Here is a 21,147-nt window from a genome sequence, read left to right on the forward strand (position 1 = left end):
CTCCAGTTGCTTGCTGTGTGACTTCAGGTGAGTTAATTTACTTCTCTGTGTCTCAGTCTCAACAGGGGAGATGATACTGTATGTAGTTCTATGTCAAGTATTAAATGGGTTACTGACTGTGCCGTACTTAGCACATTCTATCTGTTCAATAAATGTCAGCTGCTATTGTTGTTATTATATTATTCTACATTACTTTTGTGCAGCTGTTCCGTCTTTCTTTTGCTTCCTCGTGGCTTCCACCTTCACAGTAGCCCCTGAATCAACGTGACCTTCTAAGTTCTAGTGCCTGTTACTCCCTAAATACTATCTTCTCCACTTAGTTCAAGTTGCTGAGAAGGGAAATCTGATTGACTCATTCCATCCAAATCACAGGCCTCTGCCAGCTCGTGGCTGGGATCCCTCTGGGTCAGAGACCCTCCCTGGTCCCCATGTCAGAGGATGGGGTCCACTCAGCGGAGCTGTGGCTGAGGAGCCTCGCATTAGGCGGCACGGGTGAGCGGCAGACGGCGGGAAGCTCGTCTAGAAGCACAGGTGAGATCGCTTCTGGCCGGGAAGGAAGAGGAGCCCCGTAATGGGCTGTGTGAACAGGAGTGTATGTGGGGCAGTGCTTACCAGTGTAAAGTTGATGCAGGAGTTAGGGATGAACCATCATGGTGGTTATAACTTAATTAGAAATGGAACAGAAAAAAAAGGTGTGTGTGTGCCTTCTGAGGGAGAGAAGGCAAGAGAGAATTTGATGAATCTGGGTGAAGCGTACATGGGTGTTCAGAAAACTATTCTTTTAATTTTACTATAGGTTTGAAATTTTTCAGAAGTAAAAAAAAATGGGGAAAAATACAGCTAAGGTGTTTACCAAATAAAGCAAATATTTTCATAATAAATACAAATAAATATACAAACATACAAAATGAGCTCAGCAAGCTTACTCTGGACTCAGCAAATTCCAGACCGCTTACCTTCTCTGTGAGTGATTTTTCTCTCTCTGAGTCTCCGTTTCCACATCTGAGAAATTGGCTCATAATGGTGTCTCCTGGCCCATTGAGGGGTTTCAGTAATTGACAGATATGCAAAGCAGGCAGATAGTCAGCTGGTGGGCATTGGGATAGCTGTGCTGGTCTCAATGCTTATTTGCAGGGAGCGTGTCCTCTGACTGGTTGGATTGTCCCACTTGATAAATAGTTTGAATATTATTCTCGCTAATTGGCAGGAGCCAATTTCATGGACACCGGTTCTAGTACCATCATCATTGTCACGATTATCTTCATCATCATTCCTGAGCCCCATTGGCCTCCCCACCCTGGCGGCATGCAGAGAATGAGAGTTCAGGAATAACTGCTAGATTTGGGGTAGGGACAGATGGCCAAAGCTTTGGGCGTTTTAGGCACCTGGGGGAATAGTGCCATCCCAGCACAAGGTAGAGGAAGAGATCTCACTAGTGTTGCAGGCTGGGTGACGTGTACTCCCCTGGCCCAGAAGGCATTAGCTCTGTTTGCAAACTAAACACTGGCAGAAGATGGGAGAGGGATGGAGGTCCCAGGCTGCAGGGAGCTAGAGGGATGGATACTGAGTCTTGGGGCCTGTGTCCCTGGGCTGGAAGGAGAAGGTATTGGGTTGGGAGGAGAGGGGCACATTTTGGGGTGGGCCCCCAGGCATAATTGGGCTGGCTTCAGAGGGGTGTTTAAAAATGCTCGTACTGGTATGGTCTCATGCTTCTAATCTCTCTGTTGTTGCCTCAGCATCCTTCAAAATAAGCTTGATAAGTACTAGTTTAAACCGTAAATAGATGGATGGATGAGGCTGGATGGATTCAGTTGATAGATGTATGAACTGTGAAACAACAAGAAAATCATTGAAAAATGAGCAGATAGGTGGATGAATATTTGTTTTCTTCCCAGCTTTATTGAAATATGATTGACTTGTAACGTTGTGTAAATTTAAGGTGTACAGTGTGGTGATTTGACACACCTGTATATTGCACAATGCTCACCACAGTAAGGTTAGCGAACACATCCTTCATCTCACGTCATTATCATTTTTTCGGTGGTCTTGGTGGTGGTGAGAGCATTTGAGATGTACTCGCTTAGCAGCTTTAAAGTCTGCAGTGCAGTGAACTGTAGTCACCATGCTGTACATCAGATGCCCCAAGAACTTATTCATCTTATAACTAGAAGTTTGTGCCCTTTGACCAACATCTCCCCATTTGCTTCATTCAGCATAATGCCCTCAGGGTCCATCCATGTTGTTACAAATGGTAGGATTTCCTTCTTCTTGTGGCTGAATAATATTCCAATGTGTATATATGCTACATTTTCTTTATCCATTCGTCCATGGACAGACACATAGGTTGTTTCCATGTCTTGGCTATTGTGAATAATGCTGCACTGAACATGGGGATGCAGGTATCTCTTCACAATAATGATTTCATTTCTTTCAGATGTATAGCCAGGAGTAGAATTACTGGATCATATGGTAGTTCTACTTTTAATTTTTTGAGGAACCTCCATACTGTTTTCCATAGTGGTTGTACCAGTTTACTTGCCCATCAACAGTGCCCAAGGGTTCCCTTTTCTCTACATCTTCACCAGCTTTTGCCAGCTCTTGTCGTTTTTTTTTTTTTTTTTTGGATAATAGCCATTCTAACAGGTGTAAGGTGATATCTCATTGTTGTTTTGATTTGCATTTCCCTGATGATTAGTGACATTGAACACCTTCTCATGTACTTATTGGTTATTTGTATGTCTTCTTTGGAAAAATGTGTATTCAGATCCTCTGTTCATTTTTAAATAGAATGATGATGATGATTTTGCCTTTGAGTTTATGAGTTCCTTATATATTTTGGATATTAACTCCTTAACAGATATATAGTTTGCAAATATTTTCTCCCATTCTGTAAGTTGCCTTTTTATTTTGTTGTCACTTTTGCTGTGTAGAAGCTTTTTAGTTTGATGTAGTCCCACTTAATGATTTTTGCTTTTGTTGCCATGCTTTTAGTGTCATAGCCAATGTCAAAAGGACTTTTTTCCTGTGCTTTCTCCTAGGAGTTTTATGATTGCGACTCTTTTAATTTGTCTTTAACCCATTTCAAGTTAATTTTTGTGACTGGTGTAAGATAGTGGTCCAATTTCATTCTTTAGCATGCGAATACCCAGTTTTCCAAGCACCATTTATTGAAGACACTATCCTTTCCCCACTGAGTGTTCTTGGCTCCCTTTTCAAATATTAATTGACAGTATTTGTGTGGGTTTATTTCTGGGCTCTTTATTCTGTTCCATTTGTCTATGTGTCTGTTTTTATGCTGATACCATACTGTTTTGATTACTATAGCTTTGTAATTATAGGTCAGGGAAGATCTTTCAGAGCAGATACAAAGGCCTGCATCATGCATAGTGTGTTATACAAAGATCTAAGGGAGAGTATTCCAAGCAAAGGGTAGATCAAGGTCCTGTGGCAGGAATGAGCATTCCAAGTTGGAAGACTAGCAAGGAGGCCAACGTGTTCAGACTGGTGTGAGCAAAGGAGATAGTAATAGGGGCTGCATTCAGAGAGGGAGACAGATGCCAAATCCTACAAGGATAAAGGGAATGGGTTTTAAGAAAGAAAGTGTGTCTGATTTAGATTTTAAAATATCACTCTGGTGGCTGTAGGTTGTTCCATCACTCTTGTCTCCGATCCAGTGAAACAGTTTGGTCAGTTAGTGTAAGAAAGAAAAGCAGTTGTTTGTCCTCCTTTGAGTGATTTCAGGTGTCATGTCCCTCCTCTCCCCTCCCTTCCCCCCTGGGGACTCATGTGTCATTGGCTCTCCACCTGTTGGCACCAGGACATTTGCTGGAACCACCCTTTCTTCTGTGCTCTCTTTTCTCCTGGGGACTCTTGGCATGGCTATTCATCCTAAAGTCCCATCTAACAGAAAAGAGAAATGATAGCAACATATATGTCCAGCGATAAGGGATTGGTTAAGCAAATCCATTTACGATAACACTTTTGTCCACCAAAAATGATGGCTGGGGAAAAGTAATTGCTGATGCTATACTATACCAGTAATAATGATAGCTACTCAAACATCTATTATGCAACAGGCTCTGTGTTAATAACTTACATGTTTTACTTCATTTAATGTCCTCAACACAGATCAATTCCACTTTTGTCCCCAGTTTATAGATGAGGAAATTAAGGCTTAAGCATCTTGCCAACAGAACTAAATAGTATATGGTTCAGCAAGAGTAAAATGCAGGTCTGTCTGATTACAAAGTCCATGTTTTTGACTGATGCCATCTGCCTCCCATTGGAATACGATTGTGTTGCATTGCTAAGTAAGGAAGCTGGTTATTAAATAATAAGTGCAGCCTCCAGCCCATCTTTTTCAGTACCAAAAGGGCATGCAACAAAATATTAAAAGTTGTCATCTCTGGATGGTTAATTGTGGGAGATATGTGCATTTGTTTTTGATTTCTGTAATTAGAGTTAAACAAAAGCAATAAGAGGTCTCCATGTGTTTTTCTTCCCTGCTCAGCCCCTGTCTTCCTCCCCTGTGGTCTCCAGACTGGCTCTGGTTTCTCTATGAATATAAAGCTAGCATGGCCTTTTTTGCTTGGCCTCCCGGCTTTGCAGTTTCAGCACAATTCTCTAGATTGCTTCAAATTTTGCTAGCATTCTAGATGCTGAGTTAGTTGCAAATTTTTCACCTCCAAAAACAAAAGTGTTGTTTCTTAGCTAGAGGCTTAAGTAGTACGTTTGCAAAAGATCCAGCTCCCTAATGTTTTTGCCATCTAGGGTGTGGACTGGAGAATGACCTCAGCTCCCGAGGAGAGGGCCAGGGTCTTTGCTGATAAGAAGATCACTTAATTTGCTCAGTGAGGGGCTGGACCTGGAGAATAATGGGGGTGAGTGAGGTTCTGCTGTCAACACTGAGACCCAAAATCACCCACGTGTCCTCGAACACCATCTCAGGGGATGAAGATCTGTGTGTGTCCTGTGTTTGGAGGTAATTTCAGTGGGAGAGAACTCTCAGGCCCTGCTCTTCATGCATGCATGCATTTGTTCATAAAGGCAATATTTATTGGGCACTGACTCTCTCCAACACTGTGCTGACTGCTAGGAATTCAGCAGTCAGGAGGAAGACGCATCCCCATCTCGGTGGAGTTCACAAAGTGGAGTCTATAGAGACGTGTTCAAATGTGACAGAAGGTGGAAATGCAGGATGCCACGGAGAAATATAAGAGAGGAGCTAGCTGAGCCTGAGAATTCAGGGAAGACAGCCCCCGAAGTAGTGTTTAATCTGAGAATGGAAGGATGCCTAGGAACAAACAAGGTAAAGAAAGAGGAAGAAGAAAGGGTGTTTCAGGATGAGGGGGTGCATATAGAAAGACCTGGAAACGGGGGAAAGCAGGGCACTACTGTCCAGTTGAAAGAACGTATGATACCCAGATGCAGGACAGAAAGAGGCACGGGATGGCCTGGAGGAGAAACCTCAGCCAGAACCAGAGGATCTGATAAACCACATCACAACGTTTGCAAGTTATCCTAGGGATGATAAGAAGAAAGCTGCTGAAAGATCTAATTAGAAAAAAAAGTTTTATTTTTAAATGACATCACCAAGCAAAGACAGGACTGAGAATGAAGTTGCTTCTCAGAATAGAGGATGCTTTTTTTGTTTCCTGCTTTTTGGGTCTTTTGGGGGTTTTTTTGGCCACGCTGTGTGGCATGTGGGATCCATGTGGGATCCTAGTTCCCTGACCAGGGATCGAATCCACACCCCCTGCACTGGAAGCACAGAATCTTAACCACTGGACCCCCAGGGAAGTTCCAAAAGAGGATGCTTTCGTGCCACCACATTGTTCTTTAACTCAACAAATATTTAGGCAATGTCTACCATATAACAGGCAGAGCCCTGGATGCTGGGGAAATGGAGGAGAACAAAGGTCTCTAACCTCATGGAGCAAAAGAAAGTAAAGGAAAGTATAAGGCCATGCTATTCCCGTGGGTGGACAGAGAGTCCTTCGAAGTTGACATTTGAGCAGAGAACTGGAGGAAGCGAGACCTCTGATTCACCAGACCTTCTCAGGTGGTCTCCCCACCATGGACTTTTCGGGTGGCCAGGTAGGGTTGAGAGTCAAGTGAGGCTTTTGAACAATAAGGAAGATTGGTTCCCTTGGTCATTTGGACCCATGACCTTGGATTTTTAACCTTCCATGTCCAGCTGACCACAAATGAAATGTCCAGCCACACCATTCACATCCAATGCTGAGCTGAACCCCGAGAATTATTCAACAGTTGCTTTAACTTCATCTCCTGAGCACGAGTTACTCTATTGGATGCATGTACTTATTGACCTTTTTATTTAAAAACAGAAATGAGCCTGATCAAATGCAGGGCAGAATCGACACTGCAGCCTAAGCATGTTATAGCAAGGTATCACTGAGCTGGAGATCTCCCGGTGATACAACAGGCATCTATTAGGGAGCGGCGTCCAGGGCTTTGCTCATTAATCAGAGCCTCTTGATAAAGTCCGCTGCAGCCAGAGTGGCAGTGTGTTCTTTCTTCCTTTTAAAAGATACAAAGCAGTATCATTGTGTTTATCGATCTCTACTACTATTGTTATCAGAACATACTCTTTCAAAGTCACTTCTGATAGCTCCTCTTCACACACCTTGCCCTGTAGCCTTGCATTCAGAGAGGCAGTGACTAGTGGTAGGTAAGCCTAGAGGTTTGATGTCTGATGTTCTGTGTTTGAATCACAGCTCTTTTACCTACAGGATGCGTGACCTTGGGTAATTCACTTCACCTCCCTGAACCTCAGTATCCCTGGACATAAATTGAGGATAATCATGCCTACCTCCTTGGATAGCTGAGAGGATTAAATGAAAGAGTGAGCTTGGTACTCTTTGGAAATGGTTTCCAAAATGTAGCTCATAAGAATGACTTAGGGAGTCTGTTAGAATTCAGATTCATGAGACTCATCGACAGAGATTCTGACCCAGTAGGCTAGGGATGGTCATTCCTGGGTGGTTTTGTATAAATGGTTCCTTAGGATATGCTTGGAGAAACATTGCTCTATGTTTGTATTTTGCTGAAATTTTTTTCCTACTACTTCCTCAGCCTGGATTGTGCAACACCCAGGCATCCTGGATTCTGCCTTTGCTCTAAGACCCATATGAGATGTCTCCTCTTCCATAATGCCTTTCCCCGTTTCCCCGGGTTTGAAGGCATTTCTCTTTCTGCTGGCTACTCCATTTTATCTCTCCTTCATTAGGGTACCTTCTATTATAGATTATAGACTCAGTATTATAAACTATATATATAAACATTATCTTCTAGAACCCTGAAAGTAATGCAGATATACTAGATATATATATATATATATATATATACTATATATTATCAATACTTTCACAGTAATGCAGATAACATGTTATATCAATACAGAGATAGGTAGTATACTTTGCAGATGTCTTCATTCATCCATTCAACTGTATTTTAGCATCTGCTCTGTGCCAGGCATTGTGCTAGCTGCTGAGGTTACAGCAGTGCAGAAGACTGACGGGACCTTTGGACACAGAGCCTAGAATCTGTCTGTCTGTCCTTCTCGAGACTAAAAACTCCTTGGCCTCCAGCCCCCACAGTAACCCAGCCACCACTGGAGAGAATGGCCTCAAGGTTTTCCGAAGCACATCGACTAAAGCGAAGGCCCTCACCGCATCTGTGGGATCCAACTCGTGCCTGTGGCTGACGGTCAAACACTGTCTTCTTGAAATTAAGTCTCTTTGCGGATTTTCATCTTTTAGCAGTCAAGCCAGTGTCCACTCCCCTGGGTTTGTGCATTTGTCACCTTTGCAGCAGCTAGAATAACACCACTGGGATTTTGCCATGTATTCATCTCTTCTAGCTAATTCCCTTGAGATTTGATTGCTTTCTGAAAATTCGGTTTCCAAAAGAGGAAGCATTTTAGATTCCTCAACAATTTCATAATACGTAGACTTCCATTCATCCATTCATTCATAGAACAAGAATTGATTTCACACCTACCCATGCAGTAGGCACTCACCCATACAGGGTGCTCAGTTAACATTGGTGAAATTGGTATTGTATCGGCAAATACTCTGCGTCTCTGGCTCTGCGAGTTTTCGCTGTCTTTAGTAGACAGTGGGTGTGTGAGTGTTGTGGACCCAGTGGTTTCTGTCCTGTGGGTGGTACATTGACTGGCTCTGACGCAGAGCCGTCAAGCACATTAGAGCTCTATTATCTTCAATGCACCAGGACATGTTGTGTAAGACCAAAACAGTGACGTGCCAGGACAGGAAGAAAGGAATACAGATTTTTTACATTTGCAATAAAACTCCCATCAATCACATCACCAAGACTTGGAGCAACTGAACTGTAAGATTGCACTTTTTCTGACTTTCCTGTCAATCGGAAATGTTTGTGCGTAGCTATTCACCAGCTGGGACAAACACCGACAGACAAGGGGGAAGCACATAAGCAAGGACCCAGAAATATCCTGTCAGTGTGCCCATTGTGCTAATTACACTGAAGGCTGTCCCAGGTACCAGGTATATATTGGGCCCATATTCATTCTTCATTGTGTTTGGAATATTTCCCAACTAATTAACACTATGGAAGAATGAAACAGGCATAGTATCATTGTATCATTGATGATGTCATCAACAATGTGGTCATTATCATTGTCATCATAGCAAACACTCATGGGGGTCTAGTGTGTGCCCCAAAGACTATATGTGTATATATTCTCTCTAATTCCTTACAACCACTTTATAGAGGAGGTACTATTATTGTCCCCATGTTGTAGATAAAGAAACTGAGACACAAAGAGGATAAGTAATTTTCCCAAGTAAGTGACAGGGCTGGGATTGGAGCCCAGTTCTGTTCTCGGATACCTAGGGTAGGTGAACTGCCAACTTGGATCATTTACTCACCAGAAAAATCACAAGCTGATCGATCCAAGGGTCATTTGCTTTAAGTCAATTGAGTTGGTGAGACCAAAGCTGGTGACTGGTTGATCTAGGGACCTGGATTTGAACCAAACTGGTGGTCAGATCCTCTCTTGATGCTTAGCTCTGTGGCTGCTGAAGGAATCCTGAACTGACTGACAGGTTAGCGTTCCCGTAAGTTCTGAGAACCAGTCAACACTTGTGTGAACAAGACATACCCTGTGTCCTCAAGAAGCTCATAATCTGGCAGTGGGGAGAGGGGATGGAAACAGACTCTGGGAGGGTTTCTGTATCCTCCACAAGATCTGTGGGAGCTAGAGGAGGAGCCCCAAACCTATTCTTGGCAGGATTAGCAAAAATTGGATTTTAGGGGTAATCTTACTCACAGAACAAGTGGGACACCTGTCTTCCTGCCAGCAGTGCATCCATTGATTGCTGCTTTTTATAAAGCAGTAGGGAAAAGGTTTAGAATTCCAAGGAACGGAAATCCATCAGTACAGCTTTTTTTTTTTTTCCAACAAACTCCTTTATTTTCTACTCAAGGTACCATTAAGAAATAATAAGATATTACCCCCTTGGTTTCTTAACCCCCTGCTCATGAGGCTCTCTCCTTAAATAATTTCAAGGGCCTAACTGAAATGAAGGCCCCTCCATCTCCCCTCTCCTGCCTTGGTCTTAGGATAATATGGCAGAACGAGATTTGTCCAGGTCAAACTCCTTGACTACAACCTAGTCACTGCTGCACTGCTCCTTCCCTAAGAGGGATGATTGATAGTGATGACATCCAATTACAGTTTTTTATTTATATTTGGGCTTGGAGGGCAGGCTCCCTATATGCTGTGATAGAAATAACTAGTAAGCACACACAAAAAATTTTATGACCTAAAGTATTATGAATTTAAAGGCTCATGATTTTGTTTCCTCCCTTGTAACTCATAGAAATTATCTCGTGGGCATGAAATGGCCCGAGCCTTATGGTGCGGTGAGCCCCAAGTGACAACTTATCCAGTTCTGTATCTTCAAGGGAAGGAAGCAATGACACATGGAAAATGCCCTGGGGTTCTCCACCAGCTGAAACAGGACTGCCCAAAGGTCCACTGACACAAATTGTAGGAGGAGGGGACATCTAAGCAGAGACCTGAAGGATGAGTAGGAATTATCTAGGAAGAGAGAAGGGATATGAATGTCCCATATAGAGACGATGTACCTGCAGAAACAGAGGGGGGTTAACCCAGTGTTTCCTAAGGTGTAACAATGACTAGAAGGTAACATCCAAGACGGGGAGTGTAAGGAAATGGGGTTGGTGTGGGTAGGCAAGGCCCAGAAGATGGAGAAATGGCCTTGTAATGAAAATTCTGATAATGTTATGAGTTGCAGAATGGAGACAGGTTTGAGGAGGAAAGATTTCTGCTTTAGGGAAACACTTCGAGAATTTCTTCTTATGTGTTCAGATTCCCATTTCGTGCAGTTGACGTTTGATACCTTCATGTCAAAGAGAGTTCCATCTCAGACACTCTAGTTACATCCTAATATTTTCACAGGATGCAATTTTACCTACAACACCAAGTCTTCTACGTTGCCGATGCCGTTTCTATTTTCCTCCTCATCAGCATTTAAAGTAACCCATCTGTGTGTTTCTTTTGGGTCCAGTAACTTTCTAGGCACTCCCTCCTTCATGTTTGTCCTCTGGGAGAGACATTTCCTGAAAAAGTCTTTGAGTTGCAGCGGGTGTGTGAGGGGTACCATTAAGAGCATATGTGCTATTAAGAGAACAAATGAATCCTGCTCTCAAACCACCATTTATACACTCAGATGCTGGAGCATGTGGGTAGCTTCCTTCACCGAGTTTAGACAAGCAGAGATAGCCTTTCCTCTGGGCCTCACCCTAGTTCCCCCTTAGATTCCAAAGGGGTAGGGGAAATGACCCTCCCCAAGAGAGAGGAGATAGTATACGTTCTCCAATCTCATAATTAGGAGAGAGAGAGAGATTTTGAGTCACCTTGGCAGGTTTGGTCCAATGAAACCTTTGCCCCAATCACACATCCTTGGCTTGGCCAATCCAGATGAACCGTCACCATCTTTGGTAATCAAATGAGGGAAGGGAAATCTCTATGAGTATGGTGAGTATGACTAAACAAATATATACTCTACTTTTGGTTCTTTCTCCTATTAACTGAAGTTTCTTACCAGTCAAGCATATTACAGTCATCATATTCTTTCTGAGGAGAAAAAAACAGTACAGTAAGTTGTATCTGGGGTGGGATGATAGCAGCCCTGGCCATCGTGCTCGGGTGGGTTTGGTAGAGCAAGGGCTTATCTCTCCAATGGTCCTTGAGTGACTAACACTTAGGCCTCTTCCAGAGGAAATTCCTGTGGTCTGAGCCCTGGGGGAGGGATTTTCACATTAATCAAGGATTTTTACTGGCTCCTACAGAGCTGAAGAAAACCAACAACAACACCCATTTCAATTTCAGGGCATTAATGGATTAAAGTTATTTCCAGAAGGGTTAGGCAGGAGTTACATGTTATTAGGAGGTGATCATGGAAAGTCACACACATATGGACTGTGAATCAGTTAATTTCACTGCATAACAAACCACCTCAAATATCAGTGACTTCAAACAATAAACATTTATTATTGTTTACTGGTCTACAGGTCAGCTGGGCAGTTCTGATGTAGGACGAGATGGGCTGATCTCAGCTGGGTTTGCTCGTGAATCTGTGGTCAGATGGTGGTTGGTGGGAGGCATGCTAGTCTAGGATGGCCTCACTCACATATGTAGAAGTTAGCTGGTTGTTGGATGGGGTGATAGGTGATGACTGAGCCTTGTATCTTTAATCATCCTGTAGAGTAACTCAAGCTTGTTATAAGAGAGAGTGGAAGTGTTTTAAGATCTCTTGAACCCTAAGCTTGGAATCAGCACATGCTCACTTCTGCTGCATTCAGTTAACCAAAGCAACTCACAAGACCAGCCCACATCAAGGACTGGGGAGAGTCTTCCTCTTGATGAGAGGAGCTGCGGAGTCACATTGCACGGGGCATGGATACAGGGAGGGGTGAAGAATTTGGATGCTTTTGCAATTGATCTACCACAGAACTTAAGGAAGCCAAAGGTTTTTGAATGGGAAAAACTGTGAAGTGAGTTTTATAACCTGTATAACTGACCTCATGGATTTTTGGCAGATCTATCCCGTTTCCGAAGGTCACAAGAGATTTGTTTTTCACCTCTGGGAATGCAGAGTGTGAGAGATAGGCACATCATCCCTCCCCATCCTCTCCTGCCTCCCTGCTGCTGTGATGATGCCCACCCCCTGCCCCAGACACCTTTAATCCTTGATCAGCTGTACTTGTGTTTGACGGAGTCAGTGGGATGAAGCCAACCAGCTGGAAGGAAGATGCCGGGCTGTGTATGAGGCAGCAGAGGACCAAACCCAGGTTCTTGCTCAGCTCCTTGACTCTGCCAGCTGCTCGTCCCCCTTCCAGATGGATGAATCAGAGCCTTTCCAGAGAGCTCAGCTCAGGCCTGCCATTGCTACACAGGCGTTTAATATGGGAAAATTTTAATCACGTTTGTTTTCCCATGTTTCGTCCTAACGACAAATCATTTTTAATGGGAGGCTAGGGGGTGGAAAAAAAAGATGTAGCAAATCTTGGCTGACGGTTTTATCACCAGTCTCAGATCTCTGGTCCCAGGGCTGAATTCGCCACCAACTGCAAATCATCCTGAGTGAGTGAGACGCACAGGAAATGGGAAGAGGGACCAATGTTAGGTTCTCCTGGAGGGCCAGAGCTGCTCCCTGCCTCCAATTTGTCCACCATCCCCAATAAGAATTTGTAGACATCTACTGTATTCCAGGGGTTTTCACGTTTTAATCCTCTCCATAACCCTCAGGGTAGGGAATTGCTCTCCCCTTTTGGCATGTATGGAAACTGACACTCGAAGCCCCTGGTGACTTGTCAGAGTTCACGTAGCTACTGAGCATGGAGCAGGGGTTTAAATCCAGCTCTGTCTTACTCCAGAGCCTGTGTTCTTCACCGTGGCACCATGCTGCCCTTTTTTACAAATCACAGAACATTTCAAATTTCTTGGTAGTTATAATTTCTAAGATTTGAGAGATCCGAAATTGATTTCCCTTACAGAAGTCTATTTTTCTAAAGTGTGCTTTCATATACAGAGAGACTCACCTCAGCCGGGATAAATACGCCATTCAGGGTTCCATGTGTGGATCCTGGCAGGGCCAAGCCTGACAATGTTTCCAAGTTTCCTCTGTCGTAACATAAACACATGGTCCTTGACCTTCCATTTGTCGGGCAGAACACTATGAACCCTTGCTCTAAGACCTCTCTTGGATCACCTGAAGTATGTTGATCTTTGTGGTAGAAACACCATTGGTTTTAGGACTCCAAAGGAGACCTAGTTTTAGAAGATGGAATTGTGGTGGTGGATCATATAACCTTTTATTTTATTTTAATTTATTTTATTTTAAAATTATGCTCACCTTTTTAATTACACAGTTAATACATGGCCACATCTGGAGTATTTCAAGCAATTCCAAGATACACCACTTCACTCAAAAGTACTTTAGTGAATATCTCTAGCAGATGAGGACGTTTGAACAAACATATTCACAATCATATGGCTATCGTATCCTTAGTGTATTCACCTGTGAAATGGCCTAAAAAACCCCAGAACGTTCATTAAAGGGTAAGAAATGAGAAATCACAGTCAAAGATTTAAGTGAAGAGCCAGGAGATAGTACTGTGAAAATCAGAGGGTAGGAGTGTTTCAAGCAGAAGACAGGTGGTCAACAGCAGCGAATGTTACTGAGAGGTCAAGTAGAGTGAAGGCTGAAAAGTGCCCGTTGAATTTAGCAATTGAGAAGTCCCCAGCGCTCTCGAGGGCAATTTCGGTGGAACGGTGTGAATGGAAACCAGATGGTAGAGGAAGCAAAGCAAGAGGAAGTAGAAGAGTGTATGGACCATGTTTTCTAGAAGTTTGACTGAACAGAAGCTTGGGGGATGCTTCTACTCTTGGGGGAAAGCCAGGATTGAATGAAAGTGTTCTTTAGGATGGGGAAGTGTGCCTTTCTCGTTGTGAGGGAGTATCTAGGTGAGAGAATGAGCTTGAATATATAAGAGAGAAGGGACAATTGATGCAACAAGGTCTTGGTGAAGCAGGAAGAGTTGCTGTCAGTAGCGCAAAGGCAGGAGTTGGCTTCAGAAAGACGTTAGAGCTCTTCAATCCTCAGACACACATTTACTGAGCCCTTTTCATGTGCCACTGTCCAGGGTCCTGGAGGATATAATGGGAAACAAATCCTGGCCATGTCTTCGAGGTTCTCCCAGTCTCGTAGTTGCCTGGAGCCAGCTAAGCAGGCAGTTATGGGCACCGTGATACATGGTCTCTAACCCAGGTATTTAGAGAGGGTCAGAGAAGACCTTCTGGAAGAAAGCCTCTGAGCTGAGACTTGAGGGGGATGCAGAGAGAGTGTTCTTGCAGAAGGAACAACGTGTGTAAAGGTCTGGAGGCCAGAGCAAAGGTGGTCTACCTTTTACCTTCAGGAGGAACAGACATAGATAAAGATGGGTAAAGATGCAGGTAAGTTTGGGATGGAAGTCAAAGTTGCTGAAGTGCAGGTTGAGTGGCCTGTTTTCTTGGAGAGTAGGAGGCTGGGGGAGCTCATGGAGGTGATATATTTTGAGTAAGGGCTGTGAGAATGGAGATGAGATGAGTCCATTTATCATGTGTTTGAAGGGCAGGCATTAACTTCCACCCTGTAGAAAACATGTCTACTTCTCACTTTCACTGTCATCAGTGAGTCCAAATTATCTTCACCTTCCCCCTGGACCACAGAAATAGCCTCCACATCAGTCCCTGCCCATCCATTCCTGCTTCCTCCATTTCCTTCTTTACGCAGCATCTGTTAAACAGACCACAAAGCTGCCCTGCTTAAAACCCTCTGATAGCTTCCCCTTGCACTTAGGGAAAAAAAAGATCTACACCCTTTGCCACATCCTACAGAGTCCTGTGTGATGTGTCTCTACAGTCTCCAGGCTCTTCTTGAGCCGCCTCCTCTCTGCTCCAGCCATTCTGCCTTCTTTCAACCCTTCCTCAGGTCTGCCATGCTTCCTCTTGTCCCCTAGCCTTTGCATATAGAACCTCCTGTGGCTGGATCACTCCCGTGTCTGTACCATCTCCCAAGCCCTGTCCCCACCCCCAGCCTAGTCAACCCCACACGACTTACGCCTTAGACCTTAGCTCAATCCTCATCACCTCCAGGAAGCTTTCCCTGACCTTACAGGATAGGTCACACTGCCTTCTTGACAGCGCCCAGAGCGTCATAAACCTCTTCGCTCTGGGCACTTCACAGGGGAGCAGTTTTACATTTAATTGCCTAATTATTTGACTGACATCCCTCTCAACCATTACTGTAAGCTTCCCGAGAGCAGAAACGGTGTCTTCTTCCCCTTCACAATTATGACCCCGGGACCCAGCACAGAGGCTGACACACAGTAGGCACTCAATGAATACTTTATGAATGAAGACATGAGTATTAATTAGCACTCCTTGAAAAACCATTGCACCCTGTGCAGATCCTTGTAGAGTTGTTGATTCAGTACAGTTTCCTCTGAGCGTGAGCAACCTTTTCCTCCCAAACACGTCCATATGGTGATTGCATCTCTTTGTTCCAATATGCCACCTCCCCACGGCGCATGCGTGTGCGCTAGTGTATGCAACGCCCCCACCCCAGTAAACGCATCGTTTAGACAAGAGACGGCAGACACGCTCTCATCAAATCCATGCCTGTGACCACGAGGTGAAGCAGCCCTCATTGCTTTAGCACACATGTTTATTGATGATGCAGATTAAACTTTAATCAGATTGCACGGTTTCAATTTCCAATTGAAATTGAAAGTCTGAGCCACGTATGGGTTTTTATTACCTTCCACTTACGCTGCTCATAGAAGCGATCGGAGGGGAGCCATCTTCTCGGGCCTCAGGTGGGGCGGCTGGGCCATAAATCAAATTAATACTGCAATGTAGTGGAGGTGGTAATGCACAATACGAGCTAAGGAGGGTTAGGAGCAATTTAGTGAGTGTGGGCTTATCATCGGGGTGGGATGGGAGTGATGTAAGGGGCTCCAAAGTGGAGAGGGGGGCTTCTGCCTCCATTGCCCTACCGGGCATGTGCCAGCAGCAGGCATCTTTATAAACATAAGGGAAATGCTTTTCAACCATGCTTTCAAAAACAGCCATGATGGCAAAAGTTTCTCCTAAAGGAGAGTATGGCTTTTGCATGTGAGTGTTTTAACTTGGGAAACCCTGAAGACAGCAGACACTGCTGAAAGGGATGACAATTGGTGTTTATCTCACATTAGAACAGAAGGAATTTTTGCAAACGTATTTAGTATTTTTGTAATAACACCTGTTGCTAAAAATGTGGGTATCAGTATTTTCACAAATGCAGAACATCGATGTCTGTGATTTTGGGCTGAGCTTTTATTCTCTGCTGGAAATACCATCCATCCATTTGGGTGGAAGGAAGTTGTCTTAGGTATCAGGCTGGTACTGGACCAAGAAACAGAAGTTAATCAAGTCTTCGTGCCCCAGTGGGAGAATAACAACAGCAATAAGTAGCACTTATTGAATGCTTACTGTATGCCAGTCTCTGTGCCGAGCACTTACCTAGTTTGCATAGCAACCATATGAAGTAAGTACCATTAATAATGAACATGTGTGAAGTACTCGTTCAGTACGTGGCGCAGGGTAAGTACCTGATTATATTAGCAATCTGTTGTTGTTGCTATTCCATTGTACACTTGGGGAAATGAGATCCAGAGGGATGAAATGACTTGGCCGGGGTCACAGAGCTAGGAAGTGGCCCAGCTGTGATTTCACATCCAGATGTCTGATTCTAGTGCCTGGATCTTTAACCACTAGGCACTTCTGCCTCCTCACCTGGAAGCCTCCCTGTGAAGAACAGATCTGTGAAAAAACCCATCTGTGGGGCTTCCCAGGTGGTGCAGTGGTTAAGAATCCGCCTGCCAATGCAGGGGACACGGGTTCGAGCCCTGGTCCAGGAAGATCCCACATGCCACGGAACAACTAAGCCCGTGCGCCACAACTACTGAGCCTGTGCTCTAGAGCCCGCGAGCCACAACTACTGCGCCCACGTGCCACAACTATTGAAGCCTGCGCACCCAGAGCCCGTGCTCCGCAACAAGAGAAGCCACCGCAATGAGAAGCCCGTGCACTGCAACGAAGAGCAGACCCCGCTCGCCGCAACCAGAGAAAGCCCGCACGCAGCAACGAAGACCCAACAGAGCCAATAAATAAATAAATAAATGTATTTAAAAATAAAAATCTGTGTTTTGGGAGGTAGGGTACAAGGATGAGTCTATAACCAAGGAATTCAATGTGGATGAATCAGTTGAAGAATTCCAGGGTTCTTGAGAAATTGGAGGGTTGGGTGGATAGCCGGCTGGCTGGATCAGTGACCTGATAATTATTTCTAAGGTGTCCACTCTCTGGTAGGCTTTTGGGATGCAGGAATGAAAAGATGCAGCCCTGTCCTCAGATATCTTAGTCTATAGGGCAATCCACTGTTTCCTGTAGGTTTTCCCCAGAGTCTCGGCTGCTCCACTGGTTTGCTCAGATCCCTTTCCCAGTATGAGAACTTACATGGGGGTGCAGCCTGGCCAGCTGCCACAGCACTCTTCCTGTATGGCTTCATTTTTGCTCCATCAGAACCACTGTGGGGGAGGCTGCCTGAGCTCCATCTTGTGCGCCTTTCAGGACCCCGGCTTTTTTCCTCCACCTAAGACGTGCTCAGCAGCTCAGCACTGGAAAGTCTCCATGCCACTAGCAGGTAGAAGAGGGAAAGGAAGAGGGGAAATCTAAGCTAAACCATCTAAAACCCCAGCAGGATAGCGAAAGATGGTGCCATTGGCCTGTGTTATAAGATCGTAGTTCCCACTGTGTGCTGGGTATTTCACTGGGCGCATCAGATACGGCATCACAGCAACCCTTCCAGGGAGGTGGGGTGATCCCCATTTGACAGAAGAAGACACAGGCTCGGAGAGGTTAAGACACTTGCCCAGAATCACTGGGCACCGATACACGTCTCATCCCAAAGTGCATGCTCTTTGAACTGTGCGACATTGCCTCACGTTTTTATTATGAATTTTAATGTCTCTTACTTTTGGACTAAGTTATATCTGCAAATGTTACAAAATACAAAGGCACATCAATGTATAGAGCAAAATCTCCTTCCCTACCCCTATCTCCTGGTCCCAAAGTTTGGCAGTGAGCGTCCCCCAGAGGAGGAGGTGAGAGGTCTGTGGAGTGTCCTCCAGGAGTTTCCAGGTCAACTGTGAAGCCAGGAAAAGCACTACAGAGGCAAACTTACCGGACAAAGCAGATCGGTGTGACAGGTGCCTTCCAAACTGGATACAAATGCTTTGGGAGAACAGCCAGCATATTTCCAGATATTGGAGAGAGGCAATCATGGATGCCTGCACGGATGAGGTGGTATTTGACCTGTCATTGACGTATGGGGAGTGCATGCGAGACTAGAGAGGAATATTTGAAAAAAAAAAATGTCATCGAGGATGCATTTTCAGCCCCAGCATCTTCCCAGAGGCTGTTCCCAGTTGCTGGAGCACACGTCCTTTCCCTTCAACCCAACCAATTTCTGTTTATCCTTTCAACCCCAGCTGGAATGTCCCATCCTTAAGGAAACCTTTCTCAATCAGCCATACTTAGGTTAGGCCACCCTCTTATCTGGATTTGTATGAGCTTTCTTGGCACCTGGTACGTCTTTATTTGTAGCACTTACCACACTTTCAATTATTTGAGTAATTCCCTGACTCATGTCTGTTCTTCTCCTCTAGACTAGAAGCCCCATGTTATCAGGAACTGTGTCTGTCCTCAGTTACTGCTGCCCCTCTAAGTGCATGGTTGAGACTCAGTTAATACAACCTGAGTTCATTCCTTACTCACTAGCTGAATGACATTGGGCAAGTGACTTAGTTTTCATTATTTTATGAAAACAATAATAGCGAACACTTTGATAAAACTTTCTGTATATGCCAGGCCCCAATCTAAATGCTTTTGCATACAGTAACTAACCTAATATACATAATAACCTTATGAGGTAGGCACTACTGTCTCCATTTTACAGATGAGGTTACTGAGACCCAGATACAGAAGGCAGCCTTCTAAGATAGCCTCCAGTGATCCCCCGCTCCTGGAATCCATGCCTTTGGGTCATCTCTTTCCCTTGAGAGTGGACTGGACCAGTGACTTGCTTCTAACTGGTAGAATGTGGCAAAGGTGATAGGATGTCACTTCCCTGATTAGGTTACAAAAGATGGTGACTTCCATTTTGCCAGCAGACCGTTTCATTTGCCTTCTCAGCTTGCAGGCTTTGACGAGGCAAACTTGCATGTAGGAGCTGAGGCCAGCTGTCCAGCAACACTCAAGGAGTTGAATCCTGATAGGCTTGAATGAACTTGGAAGCAGATACTCCCCCTGTCAAGCATGGAGATGTCTGAAGCCCTGGCTGACACCTTGATTATCGTCTTGTGGGATACCCTGAATAAGAGGACCCAGATAGGCCACGCCCCAAACTGTGAGATCACAAATGAGTGGTGTTTTTTTTTTTGCGGTATGCGGGCCTCTCACTGTTGTGGCCACTCCCGTTGTGGAGCACAGGCTCCGGACGTGCAGGCTCAGTGGCCATGGCTCATGGGCCCAGCCGCTCCGCAGCATGTGGGATCTTCCCGGACTGGGGCACGAACCCGTGTCCTCTGCATCGGCAGGCGGACTCTCAACCACTGCGCCACCAGGGAAGCCCGAGTGGTGTTTTAAGCCACTCAATTGCAGGGTTGTTACACAGCCATTGATGACTAATAACTGCCAGGAAGCTTAAGTCGCTTGCCCAAGTTCACACACTTAGTACGTAGAGAATCTGGATTTAAACTCAGGGAATCAGGCTCTGGAGTTCATGTTCTTAAGCACCACACTCTACTGCCTTACTGGAATGCAGGGATACTTCTTGTACCTGCTTCAAAACTTTTCCTGCAGATTAAATGATACCGTGAATGTAAAATGCTCAGCTGAGCACATGGCACCTAGTAAGTGCTTAATACATTCAGCTGTAGTGATTATTACCTTTCTTGTTGTTTGGTACCTTCAAGACACGAGCAACGAAAAGGGTCAGAGTCCCACAGACAGAAGAAGGCTGAAAAGATGCCCCTAGTTGCCTTCAGGAGAGTAGCTCTTGGCCTTTGTCAAGAACCATCCCAAGGAAGGTATTTAATGAAACATTCACGAGCCACCGCTACGGGGAGGCTGAAATGGCAGGTGACCCCCAACCACAGGCAGATGCACTTGTCTAGTCTCCTCCTCCTCCTCTGCAGTGTCTCCACGGAAACCCCGGGGAGCAAGGAGGGAAGGGTTTGTCTGAAACTAAGCAGACATCGTAGCTGGGCAGGAATATGTTTGAGAATTCTAAAAACACTCCCAGGATACAGTTTTCCTCAAGTCAGGGTATCGTGAGTAGAAGCGATCTGGGCTTCTTTAGGCTGCTTCCCTCCCCATTTTTTTCAGGGAGCCACAGGGCAGAGGATATTTCTGGAGGCTGTATCCTGGGCAAGCAGCCACCATCATTCTGTGCCCTTCAACCTTTCCCAGAGGACAGGATCAGGGAACTGCTGGGCGTATGTAGAGGATGAGGATACCGCGTCTTGATACCCAGGACTTGGGCCCCACGTTGGGAAAGCTCTTTCTCTCCTGTGTGTATCCTTTACTCCTCATCCAAAACACTTCATTTCCGAGCCCTCCAGTCAGCACGTGTGTGGAGGTTTTCCCCCATGGCAAGCAATTCTCCATGGCACCAGCTGAGTGCTTTACAATTTAACTTAATTTTGACACTGTCAGCCTAGAGATAGTGTCAGATCCCACAGGGTAAGGGCTCAGTTCCACAAGACTGTTCCCGCCCCACTTTAGGTGTCAGTCGGAAGTAGTAGGTCCCCGGGTTACCCACAACTTCTGTCCAACTTGGCTGTAAATCAGAGGTTCAGGTAATTCGCTAGAGCAGCTCCCAGGACGCAGGGAAACACTTACATTCACCAGTTTATTAAGGGATACGGTAAAGGACACAGATGAACAGACAGATGAAGAGATACATAGGGTGA

General features: G+C 45.0%; 1 protein-coding gene across 10 annotated transcripts in view; it reads left to right on the forward strand.

Moving 5' to 3' along the window:
* Positions 1 to 21,147, forward strand: part of SUDS3 (SDS3 homolog, SIN3A corepressor complex component) — a 597,049-nt gene that overhangs the window by 410,711 nt on the left and 165,191 nt on the right. For 7 of the 10 annotated variants that reach the window (XM_079942612.1, XM_079942616.1, XM_079942617.1 and 4 more), the window contains one exon: positions 373 to 2,640. The gene's annotated coding sequence lies outside the window, so the exon portion shown is untranslated. Of the gene's footprint in view, positions 1 to 372; positions 2,641 to 21,147 lie in introns of those variants that run through there. The other 3 variants (XM_079942615.1, XM_079942614.1, XM_079942613.1) reach the window with 1 other exon arrangement.

Source organism: Stenella coeruleoalba, assembly GCF_951394435.1.
Source record: "Stenella coeruleoalba genome assembly, chromosome: 14".
Lineage (NCBI taxonomy): Eukaryota > Metazoa > Chordata > Mammalia > Artiodactyla > Delphinidae > Stenella > Stenella coeruleoalba.